This window comes from Anomaloglossus baeobatrachus, chromosome 7 (assembly GCF_048569485.1).
Source record: "Anomaloglossus baeobatrachus isolate aAnoBae1 chromosome 7, aAnoBae1.hap1, whole genome shotgun sequence".
In the NCBI taxonomy this organism is placed as follows: domain Eukaryota; kingdom Metazoa; phylum Chordata; class Amphibia; order Anura; family Aromobatidae; genus Anomaloglossus; species Anomaloglossus baeobatrachus.
This window is the reverse complement of record NC_134359.1, coordinates 95,262,689-95,285,832: the sequence shown is the minus strand read 5'-3', so window position 1 is coordinate 95,285,832 and position 23,144 is coordinate 95,262,689. Positions and strand designations below refer to the sequence as shown.

At 46.9% G+C, this 23,144-nt stretch overlaps 1 protein-coding gene across 1 annotated transcript in view; it reads right to left on the bottom strand.

Annotated features, from left to right (window-relative positions):
* Positions 1-675, bottom strand: part of LOC142245128 (putative methyltransferase DDB_G0268948) — a 108,353-nt gene extending 107,678 nt beyond the window's left edge. Inside the window, exon 1 of the mRNA XM_075317485.1 lies at positions 584-675. The gene's annotated coding sequence lies outside the window, so the exon portion shown is untranslated. The remainder of the gene's footprint in view (positions 1-583) is intronic.
* Positions 676-23,144: the final 22,469 nt, after the last annotated feature.

Below are 23,144 nucleotides of genomic sequence, written 5' to 3'. Positions count from 1 at the left end.
GTAATGATATTAATTTAAACTTTTCCTGTAATGGTCCGAACGATAAAATGGAGTTTTTGGATTTACTAATGGAGAAGAAGGTAGATGAAAACATCATTGCATGTTCAATCTATAGGAAGCTGTTCAGTGGGAACACTCTCCTTAGAACTGCTAGCTGTCATCCCTCACATACGACATTCTCAATTCCGTATGGAGAAATCATTAGGGCAAAACGTATATGCTCTGATTAACTCATTTTCAATAGAGAATATTTTACTATTGGTAATAGACTTCGTAACAGAGGTTATCATCAAGATATTTTCAACAGGGCACAAGTAAAAGATAGTGGTCTCAATAGACAAAATGTTTTAAAAAAAAATATCTCTCAAAGGCTTCTGCCTGGAGAGCCTGCATGAAGCCTCTGCCTTCACATCACAGGAGAAAGCCTTAGACCTGAGACCCAGACAGGCTCTCACTGACTGGTTGGGGCAGTGGACGTTGAGGAGGCCTTATGCTGGGAAGTGGTCCTTTCTAACCTCACAGCTGTACTGGGAAGCAGGGCCTGTAACTGCCTAGAGTCTAAGCTAACCACACCTGCACATACCTTCTTAGTTGCTGAGGACTCGGCTCTGACAACTCAGTTATCTCTTCTCCTCCGTTATTGTTGAGTGCTGAAGGGAAAACTGAAGGTGGGAGTATCAACAAGTGAGTGACTCTTTACTCCCATAGAGCCATAACTAACAGGTGCATGCACGCATCTCTGCAATAAATCTGATCTTGATTGAATTCCAACGACTCTGTTACAAAACGTGCCGAAACACACAAAACTTGCTGCTAGGAACATTAGTGTTTAATTTTATTTACACGAGCTGAGGTCTCAAATTATTTAACATTGGTAATAGCCCAGCTATAAAATTCTCAGCCTCATTACATCATGATACTGCAAAACATTTAAGTGCAGTTTCCACCTGCTTGTTTCCCTTTTTTGATTGTTGGCTCTGGCTTCATAAAGCCAGGTAGGGAAAATAAACAGGTGGCAAGCTTCACTTAATTCTTTGATAACAGTGCTTGCTTAAAGTGACAGCTGATATATGCTGCCCAACTTATACAGCCACAGTATAATTTCAGCCAAGTATGTTTGACTCAGAAATATACTTTAAAAACTATACTGGAGATTAATATATGGCAGAGACCTGACAATCCTGTTTGAATTACCAAACTCATTCCTTGCAGTGGAGCACCATTAACTGGCAAAAGTGGCTTCACACTGGTCCTTTCACATATACATTTTAGTGCCTGGGAAAGCTACCATGGTGTGACCGTAATGAGCATGGACAGGTACTAAATGAACCCAGGGCATCCATCAGCGACATAAGAAAACTTTCTTGTTTGAGCTGCCATTCTTTGCCCATCAAGTTCATGTAAACTCAGAATGTTGGCACGCAGGAAAAGGTTATATACACAACAGAACAAATTGGACCTTTACTTTGAGAAAGACCAGTATATGAACCAAACCATCCCACCACCCTATCCAGGCTCTTTAATTTCTAATCATTCCAGTTCCTTCAGATAAAGCAACTGTGTCTGCCCATTCTTCTAAATTGAGATCCCCAATTGCTAACTTGGCAGACAAAGCTTCTTGATCCAGATACACACCCCGCAAGAAGTTGAACATTAAAGACAATCATCACCCCACTTTCCTCTAAGCATCCTTATAAAAAAAAGTTGCTACTCTGACCATGTCGTCTCCTCTGGCAAAACAGCCAGATCATCTGCATCAGGTGCCCTCTCTCCTTTCCATACTTCAGAAGAACCATCATTAAGCACGCTCCCCAGGGCCGCCATCAGGGCATTACAACCATTACTTGTGTAGGGGGTCCAGTGAAGAGTAGAGTTGAGCGCGGTTCGCGGTTTGAGGTTCTCCAGTTCTAGGCTCGAGTGATTTTGGGGCCTGTTCTAGATCGAACTAGAACTCGAGCTTTTTGCAAAAGCTCGATTGTTCTAGAAACGTTCGAGAACGGTTCTAGCAGCAAAAAAACAGCTAATTCCTAGCTTGGTTTCCGCTGTAATAGTGTAAGTCACTCTGTGAATCACACTATTATGACATTTCAGTGTATAGTGTGCGTGAACAGCGCCTTCAGATCACTGCTGTTTCTATAATGGCGATCGCCATTTTTTTTTTTTTTTTCCTTGTCTTCCTTCCCTAAGCGCGCGCGTGTAGTGGGGCGGGCCAGCATGTCAGCCAATCCCAGACACACACACAGCTAAGTGGACTTTTAGCCAGAGAAGCAACGGCATGTGTGATAGGATGTCCATGTCACATGTCCCTGCATTATAAAACCGGACATTTTCCTCCAGGACGCCATTATCTCTTCTGCGTCTTTGGTGTCAGACATCACTGTCGCAGCTCCGTCCTTTGTCCTATCGCCGATACAGCTGTATGCGCTCCATACACAGCGCTGGACAGCTTAGGGAGAGCACTTTCTAGCAGTCCTTTTAAGGGCTCAAACCGGCAGGGTCAGAGCCATAGGTGACAGGTCCTGAAAACAGCGACAGCGTCTGTGTAGCCAAGGTCAGGGATTTCCTCCCTGCATTTCCCTATTAGGAGGGAATAGAAAGGCAGGCTTCCATTCCTCTACCCAGAGCCCCACAATCCTGCCACTGTACCCTCCTGTCCTCTGCACACTCCAACTCATTATAACTAAGCCATTATACTAGCAAACACTCAGTGTACCTAGTGGCATCCTAAACGTGGCTATTGGACTTTGCTATAGTCCCACTAGTGCAAAGACATTTGCAGAGCACGGTTGCCTGCATTGCACACTCCAACTCATTATAACTAAGCCATTATACTAGCAAACACTCAGTGTACCTAGTGGCATCCTAAACGTGGCTATTGGACTTTGCTATAGTCCCACTAGTGCAAAGACATTTCCAGAGCACGTCTGCCTGCATTGCACACTCCAACTCATTATAACTAAGCCATTATACTAGCAAACACTCAGTGTACCTAGTGGCATCCTAAACGTGGCTATTGGACTTTGCTATAGTCCCACTAGTGCAAAGACATTTCCAGAGCACGTCTGCCTGCATTGCACACTCCAACTCATTATAACTAAGCCATTATACTAGCAAACACTCAGTGTACCTAGTGGCATCCTAAACGTGGCTATTGGACTTTGTTATAGTCCCACTAGTGCAAAGACATTTGCAGAGCACCTCTGCCTGCATTGCACACTCCAACTCATTATAACTAAGCCATTATACTAGCAAACACTCAGTGTACCTAGTGGCATCCTAAACGTGGCTATTAGACTTTGCTATAGTCACACTAGTGCAAAGACATTTGCAGAGCACCTCTGCCTGCATTGCACACTCCAACTCATTATAACTAAGCCATTATACTAGCAAACACTCAGTGTACCTAGTGGCATCCTAAACGTGGCTATTGGACTTTGCTATAGTCCCACTAGTGCAAAGACATTTCCAGAGCACGTCTGCCTGCATTGCACACTCCAACTCATTATAACTAAGCCATTATACTAGCAAACACTCAGTGTACCTAGTGGCATCCTAAACGTGGCTATTGGACTTTGTTATAGTCCCACTAGTGCAAAGACATTTGCAGAGCACCTCTGCCTGCATTGCACACTCCAACTCATTATAACTAAGCCATTATACTAGCAAACACTCAGTGTACCTAGTCTCATCCTAAACGTGGCTATTGGACTTTGCTATAGTCCCACTAGTGCAAAGACATTTGCAGAGCACCTCTGCCTGCATTGCACACTCCAACTCATTATAACTAAGCCATTATACTAGCAAACACTCAGTGTACCTAGTGGCATCCTAAACGTGGCTATTGGACAGTTGTCTAGTCACACTAGTGCAAAGACATTTGCAGAGCACGTCTGCCTGCATTGCACACTCCAACTCATTATAACTAAACCATTATACTAGCAAACACTCAGAGTACCTAGTGGCATCCTAAACGTGGCTATTGGACTTTGCTATAGTCACACTAGTGCAAAGACATTTGCAGAGTACCTCTGCCTGCATTGCACACTCCAACTCATTATAACTAAGCCATTATACTAGCAAACACTCAGTGTACCTAGTGGCATCCTAAACATGGCTATTGGACTTTGCTATAGTCCCACTAGTGCAAAGACATTTGCAGAGCACGTCTGCCTGCATTGCACACTCCAACTCATTATAACTAAGCCATTATACTAGCAAACACTCAGTGTACCTAGTGGCATCCTAAACGTGGCTATTGGACTTTGCTATAGTCCCACTAGTGCAAAGACATTTGAAGAGCACGTCTGCCTGCATTGCACACTCCAACTCATTATAACTAAGCCATTATACTAGCAAACACTCAGTGTACCTAGTGGCTTCCTAAACGTGGCTATTGGACTTTGCTATAGTCACACTAGTGCAAAGACATTTGCAGAGCACGTCTGCCTGCATTGCACACTCCAACTCATTATAACTAAGCCATTATACTAGCAAACACTCAGTGTACCTAGTGGCATCCTAAACGTGGCTATTGGACTTTGCTATAGTCACACTAGTGCAAAGGCATTTGCAGAGCACCTCTGCCTGCATTGCACACTCCAACTCATTATAACTAAGCCATTATACTAGCAAACACTCAGTGTACCTAGTGGCATCCTAAACGTGGCTATTGGACTCTGCTATAGTCCCACTAGTGCAAAGACATTTGCAGAGCACGTCTGCCTGCATTGCACACTCCAACTCATTATAACTAAGCCATTATAATAGCAAACACTCAGTGTACCTAGTGGCATCCTAAACGTGGCTATTGGACTTTGCTATAGTCCCACTAGTGCAAAGACATTTGCAGAGCACCTCTGCCTGCATTGCACACTCCAACTCATTATAACTAAGCCATTATACTAGCTAACACTCAGTGTACCTAGTGGCATCCTAAACGTGGCTATTGGACTTTGCTATAGTCCCACTAGTGCAAAGACATTTGCAGAGCACCTCTGCCTGCATTGCACACTCCAACTCATTATAACTAAGCCATTATACTAGCAAACACTCAGTGTACCTAGTGGCATCCTAAACATGGCTATTGGACTTTGCTATAGTCCCACTAGTGCAAAGACATTTGCAGAGCACGTCTGCCTGCATTGCACACTCCAACTCATTATAACTAAGCCATTATACTAGCAAACACTCAGTGTACCTAGTGGCATCCTAAACGTGGCTATTGGACTTTGCTATAGTCCCACTAGTGCAAAGACATTTGCAGAGCACGTCTGCCTGCATTGCACACTCCAACTCATTATAACTAAGCCATTATACTAGCAAACACTCAGTGTACCTAGTGGCATCCTAAACGTGGCTATTGGACTTTGCTATAGTCACACTAGTGCAAAGACATTTGCAGAGCACCTCTGCCTGCATTGCACACTCCAACTCATTATAACTAAGCCATTATACTAGCAAACACTCAGTGTACCTAGTGGCATCCTAAACGTGGCTATTGGACTTTGCTATAGTCCCACTAGTGCAAAGACATTTGCAGAGCACGTCTGCCTGCATTGCACACTCCAACTCATTATAACTAAGCCATTATAATAGCAAACACTCAGTGTACCTAGTGGCATCCTAAACATGGCTATTGGACTTTGCTATAGTCCCACTAGTGCAAAGACATTTGCAGAGCACCTCTGCCTGCATTGCACACTCCAACTCATTATAACTAAGCCATTATACTAGCTAACACTCAGTGTACCTAGTGGCATCCTAAACGTGGCTATTGGACTTTGCTATAGTCCCACTAGTGCAAAGACATTTGCAAAGCACGTCTGCCTGCATTGCACACTCCAACTCATTATAACTAAGCCATTATACTAGCAATTTTTGCTGCCAGTTTAAGGGCCGTAGTTGCATTGTCAGGGATATTTATTCTTTATTATTCTGCTGTTAATAAAGCTAGACCACCACTGCAATCTACACCACCTCTCAATTTTTACTACCACATTTTCAGTCCACAATCTTGTCGCAATCAACATGAGTGGCAAAATGACAGATGCTGGTGGAAAGGGGAAGAGGCGTGGTGGAAAAGGCAAAAAAGGTTTTGTCCGTGGGGAAGGTGGCAAAGCTCCATTATCATCTGCTGAAGATAGACCATCTACCAGCAAAAGTAAGATGTCTACTACTTACCGTGGACAATCCGATGTGCTCCCTTTTTTACGGACACGAACAACAGGAACAAAGGTAGATGATGGGCAAAAAAGGAAAATGCTTGAATGGATCTCAAGTGGTCCAACAAGTGCCCTCTCAGCCACTTCAAGTACCGCATCCAAAAAACACCAGTCCTCTGAGTTGTCATCCCAATCACACTTGATTTCTCCCAGCTCTGAAGTCTCCATCAGCCCTGCACAGTATGGTGGAACTGAGATGGTTGAGTCTGCAGAGCTGTTCAGTCACACTATAGCCTGGGAATCAGAGGTCTGCTCCCAAGCTACAGTGAGTACAGAACAGGAAATGGTCTGCAGTGATGCCCAGAACCTTTGTGACTCTGATTCAGGCCGTGAGGACCAAATTTCGGAGCATAATGTTGACCCTTTGTCACAAACTGTAACACCTGTGGTTATAGACAACGAGGAACATACTGATGAAGATGAGACTCAGATACCCGATTGGGATGACAACTTAAATATTCGGTCAGGGCAAGAAGAGGCTCGGTCTGAGGGGGAGGGGAGTGCAAACACAACAATTGATGATGAAGTTCTAGATCCCACCTACTGTCAACCCACAGTCAGGCACTCGAGGAGGTCAACAGAGGTGGTGGAGGAGGATGCAACTGATGACGAAGTTACCTTGCGCCTTCCTGGACAGAGTCGGAGTACTGGTAGCACGTCTACAACTGCATCCTCAGCCACCACTCTGCCTCTGAGCATTATTCGGGGTGGATCAACAGGTCGCATGGCCTCTAAGCCTTGCCTAGCATGGTCCTTTTTTGACATAGAAAAAGATCGCCCAAATTATGTGATCTGTAAAATTTGTCATGGTTCTCTTAGTAGAGGTCAAAACCTCAGCAGTTTGACAACTTCTTCCATGAATCGTCACATAAATAAATATCATATGGCCCGGTGGGAAGCTCACCGTGCTGCAATGCGGCCTAGCTGAGCGAACCATCCACCGCCAGCCCCTTCCAGTGCATCCGCGCGCTCGTCATCTTCTAGGACTGTGGGGACAGCTGTCACACCTGTTTTTCCACCCACAACTTCCACCACTGTAACCGCAACAGGCAGTTTGCTTGGTAGGTCGTCAGTTGTTTTGGAAGGGGAAACAAGTGAGTGTGTACAGCTCTCTCAGACATCGATAGCACCAACTTTGGATGAAGGCAACATCATGTCTCCGCCTGCACTTTCCTCACAAACCTGCATTTTTCCAGGGACACCCTACTCAACACCGTCTACACACAGCAGCCAGATCTCTGTCCCTCAGATGTGGACAAATAAAAGGCAATTTCCTGCGACCCATGACAAAGCTAAGAGGTTGACTCTATCCCTCTGTAAGCTGTTGGCTACAGAAATGCTGCCTTTCCGCCTAGTGGACACACAGGATTTTAGAGACCTTATGTCTGTCGCTGTGCCCCAGTACCAGATGCCCAGTCGCCACTACTTCTCTAAGAAAGGTGTGCCCGCGCTACACCAGCATGTCGCACACAACATCACCGCTTCCTTGAGAAACTCTGTGTGTGAACGGGTGCATTTCACCACCGATACTTGGACCAGTAAGCATGGACAGGGACGTTACATGTCGCTGACTGGGCATTGGGTAACTATGGTGATAGATGGTGAAGGGTCTGCTGCACAAGTCTTGCCGTCCCCACGACTTGTGTGTCAATCCTCTGTCTGTCCAAGTTCCGCCACTGCTTCTGCATCCTCCACCTCATCTGGGTCCTCCACCTCCGCCCCAAGCCTGCCTGGTCAGGCCACCAGCGTTCTCACTGCGCAGAAGGAATCACGCACCCCTCATTACTATGCTGGCAGCAGAGCGCAACGGCATCAGGCGGTCTTTAGCTTGACATGTCTTGGGAATAAGAGTCACACAGCTGAGGAGTTGTGGTCAGCTCTGCGGTCCGAGTTTAATAAATGGTTGTCTCCACTCAACCTGCAGCCTGGTAAGGCCGTGTGTGACAATGCTGCAAACCTGGGTGCGGCCCTTCGCCTGGGCAAGGTGACACACGTACCTTGTATGGCTCACGTGTTGAACCTTGTCGTGCAGCAATTTTTAACACAGTATCCCGGCCTAGATGGCCTTCTGAACAGGGCACGAAAACTGTCTGCTCACTTCCGCCGTTCAAGCGCCGCAGCTGAGCGACTTGCATCGCTCCAGAAGTCTTTCGGCCTGTTGGTTCATCGCCTGAAATGCGATGTGGCGACACGCTGGAATTCAACTCTCCACATGTTATAGCGACTGTGGCAGCACCGCCGTGCCCTGGTGCAATACGTCATGACGTATAGCCTGGGCCAACGAGATGCAGAGGTGGGGCAGATCACCCTGATGGAGTGGTCTCAGATCAAGGACCTATGCACCCTTCTGCACAGTTTCGACATGGCGACGAATATGTTTAGCGCTGACAATGCCATTATCAGCATGACGATTCCAGTCATTTACATGCTGGAACACACGCTAAACACTATTTGGAGTCAGGGGGTGGGATAACAGGAAGGGGATGAACTACAGGAGGATTCATATGCGCAAGACACAACAACATCACCAAGGTCCAGACGTTCATCATCACCAAGGCGCCAGGCATGGGAGCATGCGGGACAGGGATCAACAAGGGCGCATGGTAGCAGGCGAGATGTTGAGGAAGGTGCAGGAGGACATGAAGAAATGGAGGACGAACTGTCCATGGACATGGAAGACTCAGCAGATGAGGGAGACCTTGGTCAAATTTCAGTTGAAAGAGGTTGGGGGGAGATGTCAGAGGAAGAAAGAACGGTTAGCACCTCTATGCCACAAACACAGCGTGGACTTGGTCCGCATGGCTGCGCAAGACACATGAGTGCCTTCTTGTTGCACTACCTCCAACATGACCCTCGTATTGTCAAAATTAGAAGTGATGATGACTACTGGCTTGCCACACTATTAGATCCCCGGTACAAGTCCAAATTTTGTGACATAATTCTAGCCATAGAAAGGGACGCACGTATGCAGGAGTATCAGCAGAAGCTGTTACTCGATCTTAGATCCGCTTTTCCACCAAACAACCGTGCAGGTGCAGGGAGTGAATCTCCCAGTTGTAACTTGACAAACATGGGATGGTCTCGTCATCTTCAACAGTCTACACGTACCAGTAGGACCGTATCTGGTGCTGGTAACAGCAATTTTATGGAATCTTTTCATAATTTTTTTAGACCCTCCTTTGGAAGGCCACCAGAGACAACAAGTCTGACACATAGTCAACGGCTGGAGAGGATGATACAGGAGCATCTCCAAATGAACATCGATGCCATGACTTTGCAAATGGAGCCTTGCTCCTTTTGGGCTTCAAACCTAGAAAAATGGCCAGAGCTCTCAACTTACGCCTTGGAGATTTTGTCGTGTCCAGCTGCCAGCGTTGTCTCTGAACGTGTCTTCAGTGCTGCTGGGTGTGTGCTGACAGATAAGCGCACGCGTCTGTCCAGTGACAATGTGGACAGACTGACGTTGATCAAAATGAACAAGTCATGGATCCAGAAGGAATTTACAACCCCTGTGTCATCCTGGGGAGAGTAAATGCTTGTGGATTTGGAATGTGCTTGATGCAAATCTAGCTGTGAAGTGTACAACTAGGGCACAAGTGCTGCCACTGAATGGGTGGGTGTGTGTGGGGCATAATTTTTGGAAAAAAAGGGAGACTCCGCTTGGAGTAACCCTTGCTTACATTGTTTTTAAAAGAAGCCAAGATGAACAAGTCATGGTTCAGCAAAGACTTTATCTACCTACCCCGGTGTCATGCTGGGGACGGTTAATTATGGCGTATTTTTGAATGTGCTTGATGCAAATCAAAACATCCTGTTTGCAACTAGGGCCCAAGTGCTGCCACTGATGGGGTGGGTGTCTGTGTGGCCCAATTTTTGGAAAAAAGGGAGACTCCGCTTGGAGTAACCCTTGCTTGCTGTGTTTTTAAAAGAAGCCAAGATGAACAGAGCTGGGATCAGGAAAGACTTTGCTACCTTCCCCGGTGTCATCCTGGGGACGGTTAATTATGGCGTATTTTGGAATGTGCTTGATGCAAATCTAGCTGTGAAGTGTACAACTGGGGCACAAGTGCTGCCACTGAATGGGTGGGTGTGTGTGGGGCCCAATTTTTGGAAAAAAGGGAGACTCCGCTTGGAGTCACCTTGCGGTGTTTTACATGACTTTAGAAGGGCGTGCCATGCCTATATCTGTGTCTCCTCCTCTTTTTCCTTGTCCAGCTCTTTTGTTTTTGCATAAGTATATGTCCTTGTCACTTTCCCATGTGTTTGTGTTGTGTTGTGAGTTGTTTGTGACCTTTTGGACACCTTTGAGGGTGTTTTCTAGGTGTTTTTATGTGTTTGTGATTGCCTGCCATTGTTTCCTATGCAGTTCGAGTTCGGTTCGTCGAACGTTCGACGAGCCGAACTCGAACGGGACCTCCGTTCGGCGAACCGACCTCGAGCCGAACCGGGACCGGTTCGCTCATCTCTAGTGAAGAGGTGGGGCTCAGTCAAGCCTGGGGTAATTACTAAGCTTTATTAATCCCCGAGCTGGCCAGGCCCCCCTCTTCACCGGGTCCCCAGACACAGCCGCAGCCGAGGTGCTAGGCAGTGACGCTTCAGCTACTATAAATGGATAATTTGCATGCGAAAGGGTGGAGCATGCAAATTATCCATGTGCTGGACTGGAGACCGGGTCACTGGAGCAGAGGGGGCAGAGGGGCTTGGGGAGGAGAGATGCACGTCAGAGGGCGCACGTGATGAGCAGAAGCCCAAAGGGGGTTCCGAACTCACTGGCAGAACAGGCCCCTCCTCTTTCATTCTTCTACTCACCAGGCCCCAGGTGTGTAGAGGCGGCTGGCGGGCTCAGGGGGGCGCCTTATGCGGGGGTCCACGGTGTCTCCCAGCAGCTGCATGGGAGTTGGACATTCTCTGAGCCACTGTCAAGCTGACCGTGGCTCACAGAATCTGCAACGTTGGAAAGGAGTGGGCAGTGTGAAAGGCATGTACCATAAGAGGGACTGAGTGTTCATCATGTTTTGTGCAGAGAACACAGTGAGGGGAAATTATTTATTCAGGAGCGCAGTGTGGGGTGGATATTTTTTTTCAGGGACATTATAATGACACTCTTATTTTTCAGGCATCGTGTTGAGATGTGCTGGAGAAAAGCGAAGAAGATAGAAGTCTGCAGAGATGAGCTGTGGCCATGAAAAATCGTCATGGCACCTAGAAATGAAAAAGAACTACTCTTCAGAGACAACATCATCTATAAGGTATCTGGATGTAAATGTTTATTTGTGATACTTACTAATTCCAGTACTGTGTTTCCTGTATGGTCTGATAAGAATTGATAACTACAACTCCCAGCATCTTCTTACCATTGTTAAGGACATACTAGAAGTTCTAGGTTCATGCCATAAATAAATATACAGGGCTGATATGACATGACAATTGATGAACTGTACACCGATTCTTGTGATGTATTCCTGTACTGATGAGGGTTTTGATGCTGTTTCTATACTTAAGAGTTATATACAGTCATGGCCAAAAGTTTTGAGAATGACACCAAAATTATATTTTCACATGATCTGTTCCCTCTGTTTTTTAATTGTGTTTGTCTGATGTTTACATCACATACAGAAATATAATTGCAATCATATTATGAGTACCAAAAGGTTATATTGACAGAATGAGTTAATGCAGCAAGTCAATATTTGCAGTGTTGACCCTTCTTCTTCAGGACCTCCTGCAATTCTCCCTGGCATGCTCTCAATCAACTTCTGGACCAAATCCTGACTGATAGCTGTCCATTCTTGCATAAGCAATGCTTGCATTTTGCCAGAATTTGTTGGTTTTTGTTTGTCTACCCGTCTCTTGATGATTGCCCACAAGTTCTCAATGGGATTAAGATCTGGGGCATTTCCAGGCCATGGACCAAAAATCTCTATGTTTTGTTCCATGAGCCATTTAGTGATCACCTTTGCTTTATGGCAAGGTGCTCCATCATGCTGGAAAAGGCATTGTTGGGCGCCAAACTGCTCTTGGACAGTTGGGAGAAGTTGCTCTTGGAGGACATTCTGGTACTATTCTTTATTCATGGCTGTGTTTTTAGGCAAGACTGTGAGTGAGACGATTCCCTTGGCTGAGAAGCAAGCCCACACATGAATCGTTTCAGGATGGTTAACAGTTGGCATGAGACAAGACTGGTGGTAGCGCTCACCTCTTCTTCTCCTAATAAGCTGTTTTCCAGATGTCCCAAACAATCGAAAAGGGGATTCATCTGAGAAAATGACTTTACCCCAGTGCTCAGCAGTCCACTCCCTGTACCTTTTGCAGAATATCAGTCGGTCCCTGATGTTTTTTCTGGAGAGAAGTGGCTTCTTTGCTGCCCTACTTGAAACCGGGCCTTGCTCAAAGAGTCTCCGCCTCACAATGCGTGAAGAAGCACTCACACCAGCCTGCTGCCATTGCTGAGCTAGCTCGGCACTGCTGGTAGTCCGATCGATCCCGCAGCTGAAACAGTTTTAAGATACGGTCCTGGTGTTTGCTGGTCCTTCTTGGGCGCCCTGGAGCCTTTTTGGCAACAATGGAAGCTCTCTCCTTGAAGTTCTCGATGATGCGATAGATTGCTGACTGAGGTGCAATCTTTGTAGCTGCGATACTCTTCCCTGTTAGGCCATTTTTGTGCAGAGTAATGATGGCTGCACGTGTTTCTTTAGAGATAACCATGGTTAACTGAAGAGAAACAATGATACCAAGCACCAGCCTCCTTTAAAAGTGTCCAGTGGTGTCATTCTTACTTAATCATGACTGATTGATTGCCAGCTCTGTCCTCATCAACACCTACACCTGTGTTAATGGAACAATCACTAAAACAATGTTAACTGCTCCTTTTAAGGCAGGAATGCAATGATGTTGAAATGTGTTTTGGGGGTTAAAGTTCATTTTCTTAGCCAATATTGACTTGGCAAGTAATTGCTGTTAAGCTGATCACTCTTTATGACATTCTGGAGTATATGCACATTGCCATTAGAAAAACTTAAGCAGTAGACTTTGTAAAAATTAATATTTGTAGCATTCTCAAAACTTTTGTCCATGACTGTAGATGTATTTATGTACTGCTGGTGGTTCTGATAATGAATTTATCTACTGTTGAGCATTTTGATGCTTTGTTTCTGCACCTGTGGTGGTTCTGGTGATGTATTTCTGTACTGATGGGCATTTTTATGCTTTGTTTCTGTACGTATGGTGGTTCTTGTGATGTATTTCTGTACCTATGGTGGTTTTGGTGATGTATTTTTGTACTGATAAGAGTTTTGATGCTGTGTTTCTGTACTGATGAGGGATTTGATGCTGAGTTTCTGTACTGATGGGGGCTCTAGTGATGTATTTCTGTACCTCTGGTGGCTCTCGGTTGATGTATTCCTGTGCTGTGATAATTCCAGATCCTGTACAAATGTAACAGTTCAGAACTTGTAAGATTCTATTATACAGGGCTATGTTAATAAAGTATTGTGGCATCTGCCAGTTTAAGGGTTACTATGTGTTTTTAATGTTAGGCACATTAAAGGGGTTGTCCCACGTTTGTTATGCATCTGCACTGACTCTATGTGTCACTCTATGTGACTTCAGACTGCAGTTCTCACAGCGCGCACACTTCACGCTGTCAGGATTCTCTGGTGCCGGCAGTGAGAGTGGGAGGTTACAAAACCACAAGTATGCTATTTACATACATGTGGTCACGTGTCGACTAGACATGCGTGGCCTTGATCAATGAAAATGAATTGCATGAGGCCACACATGTCTAGTCACAATGTGGCCATATACAAGTATACAAATTGCATATTTATGCTGACATGACCGTCCAATCTCACCATTGGCATTAGAGAATCCTAAAAGATTGCAGACGTTCATCTCAAACCTGGACAAGCCCTTTAATTATAAAATTAAGCCCTGTAGCATGCCCAATCCTAACAGCGTGTAATATGTTCACTGCCAGTATTTGGCTTTGCTTGCTGGTTCCAGCAGTCATCACATGGCCACTCCACTCATATGTGATTTTCATACTTATGGTTATGTGACAATTACCTTTTCTTCTTACCACTCTCTTTTTCACTGAAAATTAAAAGAATTAGAAAGAGCAGCTCATCATCAGATGACCAAGTATGAAAATCGCATATGAAAGATTGGTCACATGACGACTACTCAGACTGCTTTGGGGGAGGGAGTTGAGTGCAGATATGGAGTTTTTCCCAGAGTGGACAGTGAGAATGTGGAAGGTTTGAAGACTGGAGGCGGAGCTGGGGTGGAGCTGTGCAGAGGCGGGGCTGGGGTGGAGTGTGGGCAGAGTCACAAGCAGCCTGAAAATTTTGCCAGTATGAGGTCCTGAAATTCCTGGTGGTGGCCCTGCCCTCCGCAAAGAAATGCTGCTAGCCTTCAACTCTTCATTGCAAAAATGCTTTATACAATTGCTGGAGCCAGTCAAAGTACAAAATCTTGAGATTAAAGTTAGTCATGTGAAAGGGTGGAAAAAAATGCACTGTCTAACAACCAAAAAGTAAATGCACATAAAAATTCAACAAAGGAGATTGGACAACTTAAAACCAAGCTTGCCGACCTGGAGGATCGATCACGCTGTAATAATATGAAGTGCAGGGGCATACTGGAGGAGATGGCATAGCAAAACCTGAAGCATTATCCCCAAGACCTCAAGAAAACCCTTCTTTCGTAGTGCCCCTCACAAGATATAGCGGATAAGCTTTGGAAGAAAGCGCAAATAGGGTCTTACCAGGCAGGGCAACAGGTAAGTATAGGTAAACACACTGACTTGGTGGGGTTGTGCCAGTCACAACTCCTATATTCACATTTGTTGATATTTTCTTTGATGTCCTGATGAAAGAGACTTGATCTATGAAACGCTGTGACCTATACAAAGATATAAAGACATGAAATAATCAACATGATTCCTACGGTGATAGTGCAGCATACACCCGATTCCTCCTGCCTTAATTTTAAGAATTGCAATTGACAGAGCAAAAAGAGTTCTGTTACGTGTCGTGGGTCTGCTGGTCCGCGTCCTCCTTCGTCTCCCTTTGGTTCTCTGCCACGGTGTTCTACCTGCCTGAGAACTCCATAGCTGCTGAGGCTAAGTCCTGAAATGGGGCTTCTGAGCATGCGCGAGTAGACAAGCTGCTTTCTGCACTAAGTCAGCTTTGGCTCGTTCTGAGCATGCTCACCCCGTGGCAGCCGCTGATTGGTCACGGGTGACATCATCGATGACGCGGGATCAAGTGACTATAATGCACTTGCTGCTGATTGGCCGCAGGTGACGTCATCACTGACGTTCTCGAATCTGATTCGCCGAGAGCCGATTGGGTGCTGGGCGCCTCCATCTTGTTGGGGGTGCTTTATCTATATAGAACACTGCAGCACGCTGCTCGGCGCTCAGTTGTTCTTGGTGCATGCATGAGGTAGCCGCCTCATGTGTGAACTCTCCTACTAGCTAGCCTATGCTTACAGTCACAAGCCAGTGAACACCCGCTAGTTAAGCACTCCTTACTAGAGTTGAGCGCGGTTCGTGGTTCATGGTTCTCCAGTTCGCGGTTCGAGTGATTTTTGGGGGGTGCTCTAGATAGAACTAGAACTCGAGCTTTTTGCTAAAAGTTCGACAGCTCGAGTTACGTTCGAGAACGGTTCTATCAACAAAAAGCCTAGCTAATTACTAGCTGGCTTTTCACTGTAATAGTGTGAGTCACTCTGTGATTCACACTATTATCAAATTTCAGCGTATAGTGTGCGGGGGGGTGACGGGTTTTAGATCTGTTGTGCTGAGAAAATGCTGATCGTCATTTTTTTTTTCTAAGCGCGCGTGTAGTGGGGCGGGCCAGCATGTCAGCCAATCCCAGACACACACTGCTAAGTGGACTTTTTGCCAGACAAGCAAGGGCATGTGTCATAGGCTGTCCATGTCACATGTCCTTGCATTATAAATACGGACATTTTCCCTCAAGACGCCATTTTCTGCCTTCTGCGTCTGGGTGACAGCCACTGCTCACGCAGATCATGTCGCCGGTCCTGCTGTGTACGCTATCCACACAGCGCTCTACTGATTAGGGACAGAAGTTTATTTCAGCCCTTTTCAGGGCTAAATTCATCAGGCTCAGAGCCATAGGTGACAGTCCGGTCCGTGGAAACGCTGTATACAGCTTCAGATAACAGCGTCTGTGTACCTAAGCTCAGGGAAATCCTTGCTGCTTTTCACCATTAGGAGGGATAGAAAGTGAGGCTTCCTTTCCTCTACACTGACCCACAACCCGGCCACTGTACCCTCCTGCACATTTTTGCAAAGCCATTTTAATGTAAAAGAGTGCTGCCAGTTAGAGTCATCCAAAGAGTGGCTGCTGTACTCCATTATTGTGCCACTTGTGCCAAGCAAGTCCCACCACCTCTGCATTCTCCCCTCCTGCACATTTTTGCAAAGCCATTTTAATGTAAAAGAGTGCTGCCAGTTAGAGCCATCCAAAGAGTGGCTGCTGTACTCCATTATTGTGCTACTTGTGCCAAGCAAGTCCCACCTCCTCTGCATTCTCCCCTCCTGCACATTTTTGCAAAGCCATTTCAATTGAAAAGAGTGCTGCCAGTTAGTGGCATCCAAAAAGTGGCTGCTGTACTCCCTAAGTGTCCCACTGGTGCCAAGCAATTTCCAGCACCTCTTCATTCCACCCTCCTGATCATTTTTACTAAGCTATTATAGTAGCAAACACTGCTGAAACTTAGTGGTATCCAAAAAGTGGCTGTTGGACTCCATTGGTGTCCCACTGGTGCCAAACAGTTTACAGCAACTCTGCATTCCACCCTCCTGCTCATTTTTATTAAGCTATTATAATAGCAAACACAGCTGAAACTTAGTGGCATCCAAAAAGTGTCTGCTGTACTCCATGAGTGTCCCACTGGTGCCAAGCAATTTCCAGCACCTCTGCATTCCACCCTCCTGCTCATTTTTACTAAGCTATTATAATAGCAAACACAGCTGAAACTTAGTGGCATCCAAAAAGTGGCTGCTGTACTCCATTAGTGTCCCACTAGTGCCAAGCAAGTTCCAGCACCTCTGCATTCCACCCTCCTGCTCATTTTTACTAAGCTATTATAATAGCAAACACTGCTGAAACTTAGTAGCATCCAAAAAGTGGCTGCTGTACTCCATTAGTGTCCCACTAGTGCCAAGCAAGTTCCAGCACCTCTGCATTCCACCCTCCTGCTCATTTTTATTAAGCTATTATAATAGCAAACACAGCTGAAACTTAGTGGCATCCAAAAAGTGTCTGCTGTACTCCATGAGTGTCCCACTGGTGCCAAGCAATTTCCAACACCTCTGCATTCCACCCTCCTGCTCATTTTTACTAAGCTATTATAATAGCAAACACAGCTGAAACTTAGTGGCATCCAAAAAGTGGCTGCTGTACTCCATTAGTGTCCCACTAGTGCCAAGCAAGTTCCAGCACCTCTGCATTCCACCCTCCTGCTCATTTTTACTAAGCTATTATAATAGCAAACACTGCTGAAACTTAGTGGCATCCAAAAAGTGGCTGCTGTACTCCATTACTGTCCCACTGGTGCCATCCAATTTCCAGCACCTCTGCATTCCACTCTCCTGCTCATTTTTACTAAGCTATTATAATAGCAAACACTGCTGAAACTTAGTGGCATCCAAAAAGTGTCTGCTGTACTCCATTAGTATCCCACTGGTGCCAAGCAATTTCCAGCACCTCTGCATTCCACCCTCCTGCTCATTTTTACTAAGCTATTATAATAGCAAACACTGCTGAAACTTTAAGGGCCATAGTTGCATTGTCAGGGATAGTCAGTGTTGTTTCTTCAGCTGTCAATAAAGCTAGACCACCTCTGCAATCTACACCACCTCTCAATTTTTACTACCACATTTTAAGTGGACAATCTTGTCGCTATCAAAATGAGTGGCAAAATGACAGATGCTGGTGGAAAGGGGAACAGGCATGTTGGAAAAGGAAAAAAAGTTTTTGTCCATGGGGAAGGTGGCAAAGCTACATTAACATCGGCTGAAGATAGGCCATCTTCCAGCAAAAGTAAGATGTCTACTACTTTCCGTGGACAATCCGATGTGCTCCCTTTTTTACAGACCCGAACAACTGTAACAAAGGTAGATGATGCACAACAAAAGCACATACTTGAATGGATCTCAAGTGCTCCAACAAGTGCCCTCTCCTCCACCTCAACTACCGCATCCAAAAAAAACCAGTCCTCTGAGTTGTCATCCCAATCACACTTGCTTTCTCCCAGCTCTCAAGTCTCCATCTGCCCTACACAGTATGGTGGAACAGAGATGGCTGAGTCTGCAGAGCAGTTCAGTCACACTATAGCCTGGGAATCAGAGGTCTGCTCCCAAGCTACAGTGAGTACAGACCAGGAAATGGTGTGCAGTGATGGCCAGAACCTTTGTGACTCAAAGTCAGGCCGTGATGACCAAGTTTCTGAGCATAATGTTGACCCTTATTCACAAACTGTAACACCTGTTGGTAGAGACAATGAGGAACATACTGATGACGATGAGACGCAGATACCAGATTGGGATGACAACTTAAATATTCGGTCAGGGCAGGAAGAGGCTAGGTCTGAGGGTGAGGGGAGTGCAAACACAACGCTTGATGAGGAAGTTCTAGATCCTACCTACTGTCAACCCACAGTCAGGCACTCGAGGAGGTCAACAGAGGCGGTGAAGGAGGATGCAACTGACGATGAAGTTACCTTGCACCTTCCTGGACAGAGGAGGAGTACTGGTAGCACGTCTACAACCTCAGCCACCACTCTGCCTCTGAGCATATGTCCTCTAAGCCTTTCCTAGCCTGGTCCTTTTTTGACCTTGCAAAGGATCGCTCAAATCATGTGATCTGTAAAATTTGTTGTGAATCTGTAAGTAGAGGCCAAAACCTCAGCAGTCTGACAACTTCTTCCATGAATCGTCACATGATTAAATATCATATGTCCCAGTGGGAAGCTCACCATGCTGCAATGCGGCCTAGCAGAGCGGACCATGCACCGCCTGCCCCTTCCAGTGCATCCGCGCGCTCTTCATCTTCTAGGACTGTGGAGACAGCTGTCACACCTGGTCTTCCACGCACAACTTCCACCACTGTAACCGCAACAGGCAGTTTGCTTGGTAGGTCGTCAGTTGGTTTGGAAGGTGAAACAAGTGCATGTGTACAGCTCTCTCAGACATCGATAGCACCAACGTTGGATGAAGGCAACATTATGTCTACACCTGCACTTTCCTCACAAACCTGCATTTTTTCAGGGACACCCTACTCACCACCGTCTACACAGCAGCCAGATCTCTGTCCCTCAGATGTGGACAAATAAAAGGCCATTTCCTGCGACCCATGACAAAGCTAAGAGGTTGACTTTATCCCTCTGTAAGCTCTTGGCTACCGAAATGCTGCCTTTCCGCCTGGTGGACACACAGGATTTTCAAGACCTTATGTCCGTCGCTGTGCCCCAGTACCAGATTCCCAGTCGCCACTACTTTTCTAAGAAATGTGTGCCTGCGCTACACCAGCATGTCGCACACAACATCACTGCTTCCTTGAGAAACTCTGTGTGTGAACGGGTGCATTTCACCACCGATACTTGGACCAGTAAGCATGGACAGGAACATTACATGTCGCTGACTGGGCACTAGGTAACTATGGTGATAGATGGTGAAAGGTCTGCTGCACAAGTCTTGCCGTCCCCACAACTTGTGCGTCAACCCTCTGTCTGTCCAAGTTCCTCCACTGCATCAGCCTCCCCAACCTCGTCTGGGTCCTCCACCTCCGCCCCAAGCCTGCCTGGTCAGGCCACCAGCGTTGTAACTGCGCAGAAGGAATCACGCACCCCTCATTACTATGCTGGCAGCAGAGCGCAACGGCATCAGGTGGTCTTTATCTTGAAATGTCTTGGAAATAAGAGTCACACAGCGGCTGAGTTGTGGCCAGCTCTGGAGACTGAGTTTGGTAAATGGTTGTCTCCACTCAACCTGCAGCCTGGTAAGGCCGTGTGCGACAATGCTGCAAACCTGGGTGTGGCCCTTCGCCTGGGCAAGGTGACACACGTGCCTTGTATGGCTCACGTGTTGAACCTTGTTGTCCAGCAATTTTTAACACACTATCCCGGCCTAGATGGCCTTCTGATCAGGGCACGAAAACTGTCTGCTCACTTCCGCCGTTCAACTGCCGCAGCTGAGCGACTTGCATCGCTCCAGAAGTCTTTCGGCCTGCCGATTCATCGCCTGAAATGCGATGTGCCGACACGCTGGAATTCGACTATCCACATGTTACAGCGACTGTGGCAGCACCGCCGAGCCCTGTAGCAATACATCATGACGTATAGCCTGGGCCAACGAGATGCTGAGGTGGGGCAGATCACCATCATGGAGTGGTCTCAGATTAAGGACCTATGCACCCTTCTGCACAGTTTCGACATGGCGACGAATATGTTTAGCGCTGACAATGCCATTATCAGCATGACCATTCCAGTCATTTACATGCTGGAGCACACGCTAAACACTATTCGGAGTCAGGGGGTGGGACAACAGGAAGGGGAGGAAGTACAGGAGGATTCATATGCGCAAGGGATAACAACATCATCAAGGTCCAGACGTTCATCATCACCATGGCGGCAGGCATGGGACGATGGGGGAGAGGGATTAACAAGGGCGCATGGTAGCAGGCAAAATGTTGAGGAAGGTGCAGGAGAACATGAAGAAATGGAGGACGAACTGTCCGTGGACATGGAAGACTCAGCAGATGAGGGAGACTTTGGTCAAATTTCAGTTGAAATAGGTTTGGGGGGAGATGTCAGAGGAAGAAAGAATGGTTAGCACCTCTGTGCCACAAACACTGCGTGGACTTGGTCCGCATGGCTGCGCAAGACACATGAGCACCTTCTTGCTGCACTACCTCCAACATGACCCTCGTATTGTCAAAATTAGAAGTGATGATGACTACTGGCTTGCCACACTATTAGATCCCCGATACAAGTCCAAATTTTGTGACATAATTCCAGCCATAGAAAGGGACGCACGTATGCAGGAGTATCAGCAGAAGCTGTTAATCGATCTTAGCTCGGCTTTTCCACCAAACAACCGTGCAGGGAGTGAATCTCCCAGTTGTAACTTGACAAACATGGGACGGTCTCGTCATCATCAACAGTCTAACCGTACCAGCAGCACCGTATCTGGTGCTGGTAACAGCAATTTTATTGAATCGTTTCATAATTTTTTTAGACCATCCTTTGCAAGGCCACCAGAGACAACAAGTCTGACACATAGTCAACGGCTGGAGAGGATGATCCAGGAGTATCTCCAAATGAACATCGATGCCATGACTTTGCAAATGAAGCCTTGCTCATTTTGGGCTTCAAATCTTGACAAAATGGCCTGAGCTCTCCACTTACGCCTTTGAGATCTTGTCGTGTCCAGCTGCCAGTGTTGTCTCTGAACGTGTCTTCAGTGCTGCTGGGTGTGTGCTGACAGATAAGCGCACGCGTCTGTCCAGTGACAATGTGGACAGACTAACGTTCATCAAAATGAACAAGTCATGGATCCGCAAGGAATTTACTACACCTGTGTCATCCTGGGGAGAGTAAATGCTTGCGTATTTTTGAATGTGCTTGATGCAAATCTAGCTGTGAAGTGTACAACTGGGGCACAAGTGCTGCCACTGAAAAGGTATCTGTGTGGCCCAATTTTTGGAAAAAAGGGAGACTCCGCTTGGAGTAACCCTTGCTTGCAGTGTTTTTAAAAAAGAGCCAAGATGAACAAGTCATGGTTCAGCAAAGACTTTGCTACCTACCCCGATGTCATCCTGGGGACGGTTAAGGATGGCGTATTTTTGAATGTGCTTGATGCAAATCTAGCTGTGAAGTGTACAACTGGGGCACAAATTCCCGGGAGAGATGGTAGGGTGCAGCTGAGATGTTGTCCCCTCCGTGGGTAGGGGGGTTAGTGATCCCGGGGCCCGGTGATGTAACAGGGAGGCCGGATGGCGGGGGGTACAGGGTGCAGGGGCAGCGCGGTGCCGGATGGCTCTGGTGTACTCACTCAGATAGACAATGACAGAGTCCCTGGTAAACCAAACGGCTGGATGGACGGGTCCAGCAGCCGGCTGCAGTGTTGTTGTTGTGCTCTCCCCGGACGGCTGATGGTGGCTGTCTTTCCCTGCACCTTTTAAAAAGTTCTTGGCTCCTGTGGTTGCCCACCATAGCCCGCTCCCCGGCGTATAGGTGCCGTAGGAGCCCGTGTTGCACGCAGGCATTGGCCCTTGGATCTCTAGCCTGTAGCGGTGGCTGTATATCCTTTCTGGGTGTACGGTTGCCTTCAATCGGGACTTGGTTGTTAGAGAACCCCGGGGGTTCCTGTCGCATTCGGATTTGACTATTGACGGCGGCTCCAAGCCTGGTCGAGGTCCGATGGCCCTGCCTGTGTGCTTAGCTTCACTCCGTTCCCTGGTCCGGTACCGGCGGGCCGTCGCCTGACCCTGGTCCTTACGGCTCAGCGGAGTTCCACTAACTCCTGCAGATGGCCATTACCGTCTGCCAACCTTGCTGTAGGTGCCTGGACTCCAACCCGGGCACGGCAGTCGTTTACTCCTCTCACTTCAAACTCCTAAACTGATCTGTCTCTTTTCCCGCCTCCAGGCCTGTGAACTCCTCGGTGGGTGGGGCCAACTGCTTGGCTCCACCCCACCTAGTGTGGACATCAGGCCCTGGAGGGAGGCAACAAGGGTTTTTGGTTTGGCTGGTGTATCTGCCTAGGGTGGGGGTGTGTGTGTTTTTACCTGTGACCCCTGGCTAGTCCAGGGCATCACATGTACAACTGGGGCACAAGTGCTGACACTGAAGGGATGTCTGTGTGGCCCAATTTTTGGAAAAAAGGGA